Raw genomic sequence first — 14,756 nt, 5'->3', positions numbered from 1 at the left:
GTTAGTCAATGCTTTTATTATGGTTCTTAAGTCTTTTAAAGTTGTTTTTCTTTACATTATGTCCTTGGATTGTCCTACTTCTTTTTCTTTTATCCTGTTTCACTTCATGTTCCTCAGAATTCTCTGAAATCGTCTTTTTTCTTTATTTCTTCTTTGTCTTTATTCTGTTTGATTCTCTATTTTCTATTGTGGTAGGGCTATGTGTTATATTGTTTTCTTTCTTGCTAACATCTTTATACCATCTATTCCATTTAATAGTAAGAGGTCAAATCTTACCTTCTTGTATTTTGAGATTTGAAGGGTCTTTGTCTTGAGCCCCCTTTTTAATAAACAAGTGAGTTTTTAATTACAAAGGTATCAGGATTGGTGTCTTCTCATTCTATTCATACAGATTATTCTTCCTTCCTTCTCTGAGATTAATTGTTCTTATCTAAGGTAAGTTGCTTTGAATTATTGTATTGCTCTCTTACTCCATGTAAATAATAATATTAATGTTAATTATTTTATTTACTATTTACTGTTAAGTAAGATTGACATCATTAATAGCATTTATGTAGGAATTTAAAGTTTGCAAAGTACTTTCATATTTTATCTCATTGATCCTCATGACAGTTATTATCCCTGTTTTACAGACAAGGAAAATTGAAGTTAAGAGTAACTCAGGGGTCACACAACTATTACTAATTGTCTGAGGCAAGATTAAATTCAGGGTTTATTTGATTGAATAATTCAAAAGTAGAGATGGATCAGTTATTTACAGCAAGAAGAGCTTCTTAAGGCATAGTGCAGGAATTTAGAACTCATAAACATATACATATATACATACATATGTGTAGGTATATATAAATATCATGATAATCCATATACTATATATGTGACAGTGATAGATTTTATTTCAAAATATGGGTCTTTAACTTGTTTTTATCCAAATATTGTTAAATTATGGCACAGCATATTTTCCTTTATTTTCTGATAATCTTATAATGGGAACATTTATGCCAAATCACTCAAAATTCCCTGTTTTTGGATCTCCTTCTCTAGCCAGGGAACTAAACACTCAAGGAATACAGGTCCACATGGTCTCCATTCTACTTCTAGGGAGTGAAACACCCCCTCAGGAGTTTTAAAAGAAACATCATTTCCACAATGCTTCCTAAAAGTACTCCAGCATAAATAGTATGTTGGAACATTTCATTACCTTTTTGAGAACAATAAAGAAGTGTGGAGCATAATAGGCTAATATGTTAAGTGGCCTTGGTAGAACCCTACTTAACTCAGTGGGATTTTCCGAAACATGCAGAGGTAGGAAACCATTCCATACATATTTACAGTGTGGGTCTGCCTCCTTCTTTACTGCATGCAGTTTATATCAAAGGGAAATGGTTTTCCACCTGTAGTTCTAAAATGGAGAAAACTGTTTCAAAACACAAGTTTTAGAAGAATCAATATTTAGATATGAAGATCAGGGACCAACAGTGTTAGCTTTTTGGCAGTGTAGATTTCAGGCAGCAAAGAGGAAGGTCTAGCTAAAATTATACTGCTTATTTTTTACATTTGAATTTTAATTATCATTAGAGTTTGAAAGGTCAATATATTCTCCAAATTCCCCGAAGAAAAAATAGTCTATAAACCTGTTTTTTTTTAACATAGTTTGTAGACAATAGTAATGATGATGATGAGTTATCTTAGAGTGAGCCTGCATGTTCATTAGCATTGAATCTGATGTTCAGAAACCTGATTTCTAGTCTGGTATCTCTGAACCTCTTATTAGCTGTGTCATCCTGGGCAAATCATTTCCTTCTGGAGCTCATTTCTTTATCTGTGAAATTAGGGGATGTACTAATGTACTATAAAATTCCTTCTAACTCTATCCTTTTATAATTATAGAAGCACAAAGATAGGTCAAGGATGAAAAAAAAATAGTGATTTAACAATCAAATTAAAGTTCTAGGATTCTCTTACTGATATTGTAACTACAATTAATTTAGTAATAAATAAATAAATTTAATTTATTATATTATCAATTTATAATATAATAACATATATTATATAATAAATTAATTAATTTAAGTTAATAAATTAATATGTTCTTTATATTTAGAAATCTTTAAGTCTATAAATTTGGAATTGTTTCTACTAGGCATATTTTATTTGTTTGAGCTACTGTAAAGAGTGTAAATTAACTCCATGTTAGTAAAAGTTTAAGTCCAAATAGAGATATATGATGGCAGAGTACAGGTTTCCACCTAGATGTTGATTTTTAAATGCTGGTAAATTGTCACCAAAACTTGTTGAATAGTCAGAATTTTTATTATTAACATGACATTGGAGTAATGATATAAAAACGCCTCTTGAGTGACAGCTCGAGGGGCTGCAGTGGCATATTTCAACCATTGCATTTGTTTGTTTCGCTTACTGTCAAATTCCGTCTTGAAAAATACTATCAACTGGTTCTCCTGATAGATGGGATCTGTCTTTCATTTCCAGGATGTGTTTGTAACACAGTGTCTCTTCATTGGTTTTTGGTATATCCATATGCAACATAACAAGTAAACACAAATGTGAAATGCAGCTGTAATTGGTTTCCTCATTCTGCTGACATCATAAAGCAGACATCTTAAAAGAGGCAGCATGGCCTGCTGAAAAAATCATTGGACTTGGAGTCAGAGAGACATGACTTTAATTTTTCAGCTCTATCCCTTGTTAGCTGTATGATCTGAAGCTATTCAGTTAATTTCTCTATGCCTCAGTTTCTTAGTCTAAAATACAAAGAGAATATTTGGGCTATCTACCTCACAGGGTTATTAGGATTAAATGAAATTATGTGTATGGAAATACTTTATTAAATATCAAGTACATGTTGATTATCACTGTTATAACAAATCTCTTAAGACTCATACACAATTTTTATATTATTTCCATTGTCCATCAATGATGATGGGGATGGGTGGAACAATCACTTTATTATATATGCTGCATTCATTTCTGTTTCATTGAAGATATTTTATTAGCCATCCCTATTCAACCTCAGTAAATTTTTTTTCAAAAATGTACTTCATGATTAAGGTTAGAATCTCTACAAGTCATTTGGACTTGTTTGAAGTTTGCATCTCTGAATAAGTGTACTGGATTTCATACTCTACCTATGTGCACATGTAACTAAAAGAACAGCTTTGATTTATAAGACAAAAACTGGCAAAAGACTACCACATTATGCCCTTTATTCACTTTTGGTATTTTGAAAAAAGGACTCAAAATGGACAGAATTGTTTCATATAGAAGCACAATTCAGATGCATGGATTTATTGTTTTGAATAAATTACATGGGAGGATTGAGATAAAATTAAATCAACAAATATTTATACATGCATGCATCTTTTTTTCAAGGGTCTGATTTTCAGCTCATACAAATAATTTCTTATTAAATCAGTAATCATTATAATAATTACATAATATGGACATACTATGTATACTATACTCTGTATATATATGTATACTATATATATTATACTATGTTCATACTATATATGGACATAGTACTAAAATTCTGTACTTTGTTTCATACTACAACCTTTACTACTTTTTATTGTGTAGCTTAATCATTAAGTCTCTGTTAGCACCTAGACTTCTCAGAAAGAGACTCTCGCAGTTAGATCTGTGTTATTCTAATTTTGGTGTGATAAGCTTGGCCTTTTCATATTTCTGTAGTGAAGAGTTTCTGATTTTTCTTATGACTGCATTTTTCTATGCGAACTTTGAAGTAGCGGTCTCTCTGGCTCCTGTTACAATCATGGAACATTGATAATGCTGGAGTCTATTTCATAATCGGGGTCTTTAAAGGGACTGTTCGGTTATCTGTAGCCAAAATTTTTTCTCATTGTGTTCTACTCCAGGGCAACACATGATGTGCCAGCTGGATATGTTCCCTGCATGCCTCAGGTGGCCACATTTCAATGGAGCCTATATAGAACATGGGCCAAATTCTCATTCTGTGTGTTAATCTGTGGGAGAATTCCCATACAAAATGGGGTAAGAGCATATTTTCAGGAAACCTCAAAGAAATTAGTCAAATGATTAGGCCAGAACATTGTAAGTCAAAGCATTACAGGGAATTCTATAGCACTGTGTGAGATGAAAGAATACCAGGTATAGTAATCCAGAAAGTGTTAAAAATAGCTGTTCATTTAATTCTTCTATGATTTCTTTAGGGAGAGTTTCTGCAGCCACTTCCCATTCTTCTTTTCTTACATGTCATAAGAATTTACTCTGATTCACAGCCTTCAAAGAAGCTGATGGAGGTTGAGATTGAATTTTTTTATGCACTTTGCCCTTGATGAAGGTCTTAGGTTATTGTAGCAATCCTCTAGTATTTCTGTTGTCACCTTGTAAATGCTATTTTTTGATATCACTAAGATACCCTTAGTGAGGGTAAGTCTCCCTGACTAATCCCAGATTGGGGAGATAAGTAGTAGGTGAGCATGAAGCCTTCCCCAGCTCTATATTCTAGTGCCTTTCCACTGTTAATGATTTCCTGCTTGCTCTATACATCTTTTTTATCCTTGCTTTGTATATATTTGCCTGGTGTCTCCCCCATTAGATTATAGGGTTTTTTGGCCTCCTTTTGGGTCACCAGCCTTTAGTGCAACAGCTAGCACATATTAGTGTTTAATAAATATTGATTGAATGACTGGCTGATTGATTAAAATGTTCTGGCATGCTACTTTGCTGGTCATGGAGAAAAAGGATGATCACTGAACTGCTATGGAAGAGTAACATAGTACTAGCACTTTTCATATGTTGTAGATCTTACTCTTTGTATGATATAAAATGAGGTGGAATACTTTAGTTTTAATGTAATATTTTATTTTAATGTCTGTACTCTAATGAAAGTTACCATTATTTTCTCCATTTTGTGGATGAGAAAAGTGAAGTCTAAAAGAAAGGTTAGGTGAAACACAAAATTGTTGCAATGTTTACAAAGTATGTGTGAGGAGACAGATATAAAACTGTTGGTGTAATACTATTCAATACCAAATATCTATAGACATACCATATTCTCTTTTTTTTTTTTCCTGAGGTAATTGGGGCTAAGAGACTAGTTAAGTCACATAGCTAGGAAGTGTCAAATATCTGAAGTTGGATTTGAACTCAGGTCCTCTTGACTTCAGGATTGGTGCTCTGTTCACTGGACCATTTAAGCTGCCCCTGACATGCCATATTCCAAGCTCAGATTAAGATACTATAACTACATTATTCTGTGTAGATTATAGTGAATATATATGCACATATTATATATACTCATATATATTGAATAGTGAAAATATTTTTGTTTTATAACCTTCAAAACATACATAGCACATGAAATTCAAAGAAGGGGAATTAAAATCTATGCAAGTGTGACCAATAAATATGTTGAAAGAAACTTAATTTGCTTTTTGTGAAAAGGGATACACTTATTTACAACAATAAAGAAAGACTAGTAGGAAAAAATACCACTTAACTTGCATGTGAAGGTACAACATGGTGTTGATGCTTTGCAAACCTTAAAGATACTATATAAATTCTAAAGGAATATTTATGCTTAAAATTGAAATATAATTTATACTCTACCATTCTAGGGATTTTTCTAAAAAAGAAAGTTTAAATGAAAAATTTGGGGGGCATGTAGTGAAATTGACAATTCAGTATTCTCCAACAGATGTGAAGCTCTGATACTCTGGCAGAAGTTTCTTCATCTGCTGTTTTCTGCTATCAGACTTTTTTAGAATAAGTTTGCACAAAGAGTACTTGTCAGTCATATCCTCCTGTGTTTGGTCATAGGGCAGTTTGGATATTCACATTGACCCCATCTGTAAAGATTGGCTGTACCTTGACCTTGGCCAGATGGAAACCTATTTCATCAACGTCCACATAGAATATAGTATATGAAAAACAGGGGGACAGATGGTAAGGTCGACAGAAAGGAACTTGTTCATTGACATTGATAGAGACTCTTACTTTTGCCAGAATGGCTCCATGGACATACTTTGGCAGAGAAGATAAGGCCAAAGTACATGTCTTAATAGATGGTGAGCTGCAGGCAAACTGGAGGGATCCATACTCAGTTTGGCATGCATTGCATCGATCAGTTGGAGTGTCACGTACACTCGATGGAGGTTCAGTGGGGCCAGGAAACACCACACTGATGGCAAGGACTGTGTCATAAGGTTCCTGATATGGTGCACATGTTTGAATGGAGTTGGACATTGAATATCTTGGTTCATGCCAAGCAGCACCAGACTAGAGCGCATTATTCTGCGGTTGAATAGCAGATGGTGAGTGCAGACATTTGGAGGGTGTGTGCATTGGTGCTGGATACAGAGCCAGCAAGCTTACTTAGAAGGTTATTGCATATCTTGACTTTGGCAGCTCATTTTTTTCAAGAGCTCATGAAAAGTTAAAGTTTTATCCAGAGTCATATTCTGAATGCCAGGTGTGGTCAATGTTTCAGATATTTTCTATGAAACACTGTTTTTAGCTCATGGTCAGCAGAAATGTTGTGAAAATGAAATGCATTCCGCAATCTATTGGTCACACTCAGTTGAAGGTGCCTTCTCTAGTATTGACCAAATGGACTGTATCAGCACTCTAAGTCTAACATTTCTGAACTTGATGCCAAAACAGATGCCATCAGCACAAGTGAACTTTAGTGAACAGGTGGATGAAAGGATTTGTAGAACATTATGGGTGTAGGCATTCAGTCCTTTGAGAGGTGATTTGATATGATTTTTATTCATATGAAATAGTATATAATATAAAAATAAAAAAAGATCAAATATAAATGGATGTTTCTGGTGCAGAAAAATTAAGAAATTCATAGTTTCAGGCCTGCAATAATGCCATATGAATAAGGAAAATAATTTTATTACTATATGATTCTTATCTTTGAGTGTATACCATATAGAGAGGCATAAATAAGTACTTAATTAAAAAAATTTTTTTCCTGAGGTTGGATGTTATAACTATACATTAGACAGCATTATACAACACTATAATATTTGTGGCTCAGAAAAATTCAGTTTAAACAAAGGCCATGCATAATTATAACTATATTATAAATTATTCAGTCATCTAAAGGGAAAGTTTGAAGATTCTGACTAGGAACATCTGGAATAATAGAGAATGCTTCAAAATATGCATTTATTATCTATATATATGTATGTGTGTGTGTATATATATATACATATGTATGTATATATATATATATACATGTAATCAGAAAAATGTAATTTGCAATTCTAGTTTAGAATTTGTTATGTGATATGACAAATTGCAATGTGATAGGGCAAACCACTTCACAACGCCTTTGCAGAATTTCTTTGGACACTTTTTGAAAGTGTATTATAAACCTTATTTTTAACATTGTATTGGAAAGGTGCTTTCTCAGATTTATATTTGATTTCTTAATGAATTTTCACTTACTTTAACTTGTACTTCAGTAGTTGTAATAATCCATGCTAATTTGTCTTGCCCATTGTCATTTTCATTCTGCTGCTATTCTAACTTTCATTTTATTCTTTCTTTAGTCTGATTTTGAAAAAACATAGAAATTTCAAAATATATTCATTAAGGGCCTAGTGACACAAAATCCTTTAGCCCTCTTCCTTTAGGACTGACTTTATAATGAAATCAAAAGTTATTTATGTGAGCTCCTTAAGAATAGGGTCTGATTTTTTTTTTTTTTTTTTTTTTTTTTTTTTTGGCCTTTCTTCATAACATAAGAGGGCAACTAGATGGCTCAATGGATAGAGTTCTAGGCTTGGAGACAGGAAGATTCATCTTCCTGAGTTCAAATCTGTCCTCAGACACTTCTTAATTGTGTGACCCAGTTAGCCTCAGTTTTCTCAATTGTAAAATGAGTTGGAGAAAAAAATGGCAAACTAGTAACTTCGCCCCCCAAAACACAAATGGGGTCATATATACAAATGAAAAACAACTAAACATGCCACAAGGGCTCATCATTCTACCTGACACTAGTATATTAACTAACTTATTGACTGGCTTGAGCTCTTTCAGGCTTGGCTTCCTTATTACTTATTCTTAAAATAGGTACAGACGCATTGACTTGATTGATACCTGTTATGTCTAAAGCAGTGCTTTAAAGGACCATATAATTACTACTTTTTTTTTTTTTTTTTTTTTTTTTTTTTGCTGAGGCAATTGAGGTTAAGTGACTTGCCCAGTGTTACGCAACTAGGAAGTGTTAAGTGTCTGAGATCTGATTTGAACTCAGGTCCTCCTGACTTTAAGGCTGGTGCTCTATCCACTGAGTCACCTAGATGCCCCTCTAATTACTTATTTCAATGAAAAATAAGACTTGGTTCCCTGCCCTCAAGTAATTTATATTCTTAACAGGTTTTACTAGACATCAATACAATGCTAAATAAAAGTATAAAATTTTAATAACAGTATAAAACAAGAAGAAAAAAAAAATGCCACAGTAGGACTAATTGTCAAATGAATAAACAAGTCATGAGTAGAACTTCATAGGGACTGCAGAGTTCTAGTCCATCTCTTTCAGTTAATTAATAATGAAATCCACAGCCTTGAGAAATTAAGTGATTTGCCTAAGATTTTGTTGTTGTATTTTACCATAAGTGACCAAGCCATTTGCATATTCATAGCACTACCACTCCTTTTCCTTAGGTATACAAAAATCATTAGGAACTGGACAGATCTTTATTATTTTTGTCCATTTGTTTTTAGAGGAAATACTTCCCATAATGCTGATATATAGCACACATTAAATGACAAAAACTTTCTGTGATAGCCTCTTTCATATCACACAGGTGAAAAATTCAGCACATTGAATTCTAGACCAGAGGCTCTTCCTGTTCTGATTTCTACTTAAAAGCACTTTAATTATTGGATGATTCTTCTATTTTGTTTTTAAAGTATGACAATCCTTAAGGTGTGGTGTAATATCTTAATAAACAAAGTAGAAAAATAAATTTTGGATAAGAAATGAATAATTTCTCCTTGTAGAGACAGTTACTAGGTTAAGATTTCTGGTTTTTTTTTTGTTTGTTTGTTTGTTTGTTTGTTTTTTTAATTACTACTTGACTTTGGACAAGTTATTGATTTTCTCTGAATCTATTTTCTTATCTGTAAAATGAAAAGGCTGCATCTAATATAAATTCTTTTTATAGATGTGTAACCTGAGCCTGAGAACGCTGAATGACATCCCTGGAATCACACAAGTAGCAAGTAGCAAAGCTGGAATTTATATCTAGAATATCTGATTTCAAAATAAATAAATGAAATCCAGTTATCTTTCCAGTGTGCCAGGCTTCCCTCTTATAGCATTTCATCCTATTGCATACTGAGGGGGTTCTAAGTGGGAAGTGGTAGAGTATGGAAAATGAGTACCACCAATCCTATATCAAGAATGCAATTACTCTGTGACCACCGTTCTTAAAATTTTAGTATTCAGTTTATCATCTAGCCTTGTGCTTTGAAAATATACCATAACTTAGAAAATTTATATCCATGTCTCAATATTTAATGACTGTTTTGAATAATGTTGGTCACAGACCACACTACCTATCCCTGTAGAATCTGCTAAATCTCTCTCACCAGTGAGAAGCAATATCATTGATTAAATAACACTTTTAGCTTCCTAACTCTGAAGCAGTTTTTATCTGGCATGCAATTCTAGCCTCTAGCTTCCTGTGTGGTACACTTGCCTAAGGTCTTGTTAAAATATAAATAAATTATACTCAGCACATTTTCTCTATCTGCTCAACTTGATACTCTATTGAAACAACTTCCCTAATGAAACACACAGTGATATACTGTGCATTTTGTTGTTAAGCCAGAATGAGTATGAAAGTTATATGAATATATGGTTGAAACCTCCTACTTATAGTAGGTTGTATGTGCACTTTTAAATATAATTTTATGTACTGAAGATGATCTGAGTTGGAGGATGTAATGTAATTCAACAGAGCAGAATTCATAGAAGGAGAGTAGACTTCAAGTCTAATTGGTATTGGACTCTTGACAACTGAGCATTAAAACTTTATGCCACTTTTCACTTTTTAAGTATTAAAAATTTCATCCTTACCATTTCACTGAAGATCTCTTACCAACATTTCTTGAAATCCCAGTATCCCTACCTCAGCTGACTCATTTTTATTTCATACATGCTTGTTTTGTACACTTTTTTCTCCTAATAGAATATAATCTCTTTGAAAGAAAGTCCTATTTCATTTCAAAGTTTAAAGTCCTGGCACCTGACCATTTCTGGCACACAAATGCTTCTTTTTTTAACAGTAGAGTTGAGCAGTAGTGTCCATCATTTTTAAAATGGAGGATAATCTAAACAATAATTTGCCTATAGAATACATCGTTTTGCTTTTTAATATTTAAATTTCCTTGCTAATTTTCATTTTCATTGGCCAGTTCAGCAGAACTGCCTCTGACATTGGTGTCTAAAGAAAGGACTAATGCTTATGTTTCTTTGGGAATTTTTAGAAGACATAATTTCACATAACCCTATCTATATAACATCAAATTGTGTCTTATGGTGTTAAAGTTAGTTATATTCCTTGGGCATATATAAAATGATAGCATAGGAAAATCTATGTATGTATAAATGTATACGTTCATACATTGTATACATAAATATACATAAATGTATAAAATACTGGGATAAAGATCTCATAAGATTAGATATTTGTAAACAGTAACAGTTGCAGATAAGATTACCTAGTTGAGAGTTGATTACTTAATCCTAACTTATATTACAATCACTATTTGAGCCACGAGGGGAATGAGAATACAGGAAAGAATCCAAATGAGAATACAGAAAAGAATAAATACAAAGAAAATTTCTATAGCTCATTCATTGATTAAATGTATATTAGGGTTACTAGTCAACTCTTTTTCTCCTTGAAAATGACAAAAATAAAGCAATTTGTGCAAGGATACAGTTAGAATGGGAACAGAGTTATTTTATACAACCAAAACATCTCACTTCTTCAGGGGAAGGAAATATTTTAAAATAAACGTATAGAGAATAAGATAGCTACTTTAAAACACAGTGTTAGAGACCATAAGGATAAACTAAATTTTGCACTCATGGATCCTTTCCTCTTCAATTGAAACAAAAATCATTGGGACAAAGAAGTTAATTTTTTACTATTAAAAACCAAATTAAAAATATTTTTTATCAAACTCTCAAACTCTTAAGTAGCATCTGTTTTTGGATTGTGATTAAAAGATTTCTCTGAAATTTTTTTTTTTTTTGCTATGTAACTGCTAAAGAACTAGTTTAATATAAGTATATTCATCATGATATTTACTAGACTAACTAGTTATATGAATGAATGAATCAATCAATCAGTAAAAGGCATTTATTTAAGAGAGTCGGAGGAGGAGAAAGAGGAGGAAGAGGAAGAGTAAGGAATGGGGGGAGGGGAAAGGAAAGCAAGGGAAAGGAAGGGAGAGGGAGGAGAAAAAAAGTGTTTTCAGTTGTAAGGTAGATGGAAAGAACCCAGTGGTCCTTAAGGGTCAACTGCAAAACAGATGATGTTACATTTTCTTTCAGATCATTTCTATTGACTTTCTTTGTTTATGATGTTAAATTATTTGACAGTGTCAACGACTTTGGTAGGGAGCTTTTTTTTTTTTTTTTTTTTTTTTTTTTTTTTGCTGGTTCTTTAGTAGCTATAATCACTATTATTAATGATTTGGAAAACTATTGTTCATATTAACTCAGGAAGACTCAGAGTACTCTAATGGGGGGGGGGAATCTAAGATCTTCTCTAAGGGATTTGGTGAAAAGAAAATTTTTTTTTTCTTTTTTTTTTTTTTTTTTTTTTCTGGCTGAGGCAATTGGGGTTAAGTGACTTGCCCAGAATCACACAGCTAGGGGAAGTGTTATGTGTCTGGAGAACAGATCGGAACTCAGGTGCTCCTGACTGCACCACCTAGCTGCCCCCTGTGCAACTATTGTTGTCTATTCATTATCAAGATTGACTTTGAAATAGAAAGTTTAAATTACTACTTCAAACTATTACTTTGAAGTTGTTTCATATGTTCTTTTTCACATACCAATATTACTCACCACACAGGCACCGTAGAATTTTACCACATATTTAGAATGCCACTGAGTGATTGGGACTGATGATAATTAAAGTTATATAGAAATGAAAACTGTATACTCCTCATTAGAGATGAAAAAGCTGACTTGTTGAGAAGGTAACTATAGAGTAAGTTGTATAGCAAAGATCTGAAGTAAGTCATCTGACTTCAAATTAAATCCTTTTTCTATTACAGTAATACATTTCACCTCAGATTGATATGTGACCATGGAGAGTTCATTTGCTTTTTACAATATATGAGTTTTTGGTTAGTTTCTTACTTTTCAAACAAAAACAATAATAACTAATAGGTTCACCAATCAGAGGAATAAGCTGGTTTGACATTTCAGAGAGATGATATATATATATATATATATATATATATATATATATATATATATATATATATATATATATATATATATATGCACATATATTTGAGATACTGTACATGTAAAGCATGTAACTAGAATAGATATTCTAGATCAGCGGTCCTCAAACTTTTTAAATAGGGGATCCCTCAGACTGTTAGTTCACTATTCCTCAGACTGTGGGAGGTCCGGACTATAGTAAAAACAAAAACTCACACTCTGTCTCCGCCCCTCAGCCCATTTGCCATAACCCGGCAGGCCAAATAAATGTCCTCAGAGGGCTGTAGTTTGAGAACCCCTGTTCTAGATTCTGTTCTAGAAAATAAGCTTCTTTAATTACAAAGGCATCAGAGAGATATTCTAAACAGTTAATACTCTGTACATTTTTAATATCTACTATACACATAACACTATGAAAAAAGACAGCGATTCTACCTATTTTCCTACTCAATTCTTTTTTAAATCAAACTATTAGTCACTGATTTATCTATTATGTAAATCATGATTTTAATATGTAGGGCTATCTTGAAGTGTTTCACATGCCTGCTGTCTGTCCTCCTTCTCCTTACCCTTTGCTTCTCTAATTCTACAAAAACATATATGCACATTCACATTCCCTACAAGATCTTGTTATCTCAGGATATGCCATCATAGACTTACACTGCAAGAGAAACTTCAGGTGAATGGTGATATTAGAAGCCTCATTGCAATAGAATGAAAAATAAGTGGGTGGTGAAGAAGTCAAGGCAGCAAGTCTAGACAGTCCTTTCCAGGAGTCTGACAGGGAATAAGAATAAGAATGTAAGATAGTAGTCTGAAGGGATGCCACAGACATATGAAGATTTTGATTTGTTTTATTTTCTATAACAATAGATATATTTTTGTGTTTTAGAAGTCATAAGAGCCAATATATAGAGCAGATTGAAGGGAGAGACAGAGGGAGTGACAAGAGAAACAGACAATAGAGTTTATCCAGCAAAGAACTTGCTATTGGCAGGAATGGCCCCTCTTCCTCAGAGACCATAGAAAGAGAGATAGTTTAAGTTGTTTTTTTCAGATGTGTGTGTGTGTGTGTGTGTTTTGTTGGAGAGATTTTTAGGTATAGAATAGGAAATATGAGGGCCTACCTGTAAATATTTTTGCCTTGAATTTTTAGAAGTTTAATAAATGGTGACATTTTGGTACAATGGCCACTGTAGAACAGCACTGGATTTGAAGTTTGAATCCAGTTTTCCTACTTTATACTTGGGTATCTCTGCTCAACTTAATTAGTCTTTCCAGGATCTAGGAGGGGGTAGTTTACATGACCAATAAGATCTCTTCAAGTTCTACATATATGACTATGGGTTAATAACTAATAATATAAATAAAATAAATATCCATTACAGTGGAAATAAATTAAGTGTGATATGCCCTGATCTCAGTTAATAAGAGGTACCCGCTTAGGATCATTGGCAGATCCTTCAAAATATTTCTTTAGACTAGAACTAGCCTGTCAATTCCTAATTCAAAGCTGTTTATTTCTAATCATTTCAGTTATCTAAGGTTATAATTTCCTTTTTGCAAATCTTGGGCTTGGGGAAGTGGGGAAAGGATTTAGATAAATAAAAGTGGATACTTTCAACTTTTATTGGAATGTCATGATATACCTCTATTAGCTAATTATTATTGCCATTTTAAGGATGAGGAAGGACAGATTCAGAGAGATTAAATAATTGCTCAGGATCACATAATTAGTAACTCTCAGATTCAAATTCAGTCATCTTCTGACCCCAGTGACATCATTATTTTACTGTGCTACATTGCCTGCCTAATCTGACTCAGGTATCCCAGGGAACAACAATCCCAGTATTAGCCATTTGTTTTCTGTCAGGAAGTTTGACTAACTGAACTTTAATGCCCTTTCCAGTACTAAATCTCTGACCCTGTGATTGTATATCTACAGATATGAGGTATCATAAATGATCCATGAATTAAAATAACTCCTATAGTCAGTGATTTTTTATCAATAGTTAAATACTTCATGAAATCTTATTAATTTACTATTGGGCCTAAGATTCTAAGGAATCTTCTTGAAAGCAATAGCAGACCAAAATTATGACATACATTTACAGCTTTCTGAAAGAAGAATTAATTAGTTACTTTGGCTTAAGCCACCAGAGATATAGATATATGCTATGTAGCTATTTCCATATGATTCTGTTATCCAACTTTGTTCCTGTCCTATGGTTTCCTGTGAGAATCCATTTTTGAGATGGTG

General features: G+C 32.9%; 1 protein-coding gene across 41 annotated transcripts in view; it reads left to right on the top strand.

Moving 5' to 3' along the window:
- ZBTB20 (zinc finger and BTB domain containing 20) overlaps positions 1-14,756 on the top strand; it is a 1,031,727-nt gene that overhangs the window by 404,585 nt on the left and 612,386 nt on the right. For 6 of the 41 annotated variants that reach the window (XM_074301282.1, XM_074301263.1, XM_074301248.1 and 3 more), the window contains one exon: positions 392-435. The exons of the other annotated variants lie outside the window; for them this stretch is intronic. The gene's annotated coding sequence lies outside the window, so the exon portion shown is untranslated. The remainder of the gene's footprint in view (positions 1-391; positions 436-14,756) is intronic. 41 annotated transcript variants of the gene reach the window in all.

The sequence above is a fragment of the Sminthopsis crassicaudata genome, chromosome 3 (assembly GCF_048593235.1).
Source record: "Sminthopsis crassicaudata isolate SCR6 chromosome 3, ASM4859323v1, whole genome shotgun sequence".
NCBI classification, from domain to species: domain Eukaryota; kingdom Metazoa; phylum Chordata; class Mammalia; order Dasyuromorphia; family Dasyuridae; genus Sminthopsis; species Sminthopsis crassicaudata.
The sequence above is the reverse complement of the archived record's forward strand: the minus strand, read 5'-3'. Positions and strand labels throughout refer to the sequence as shown.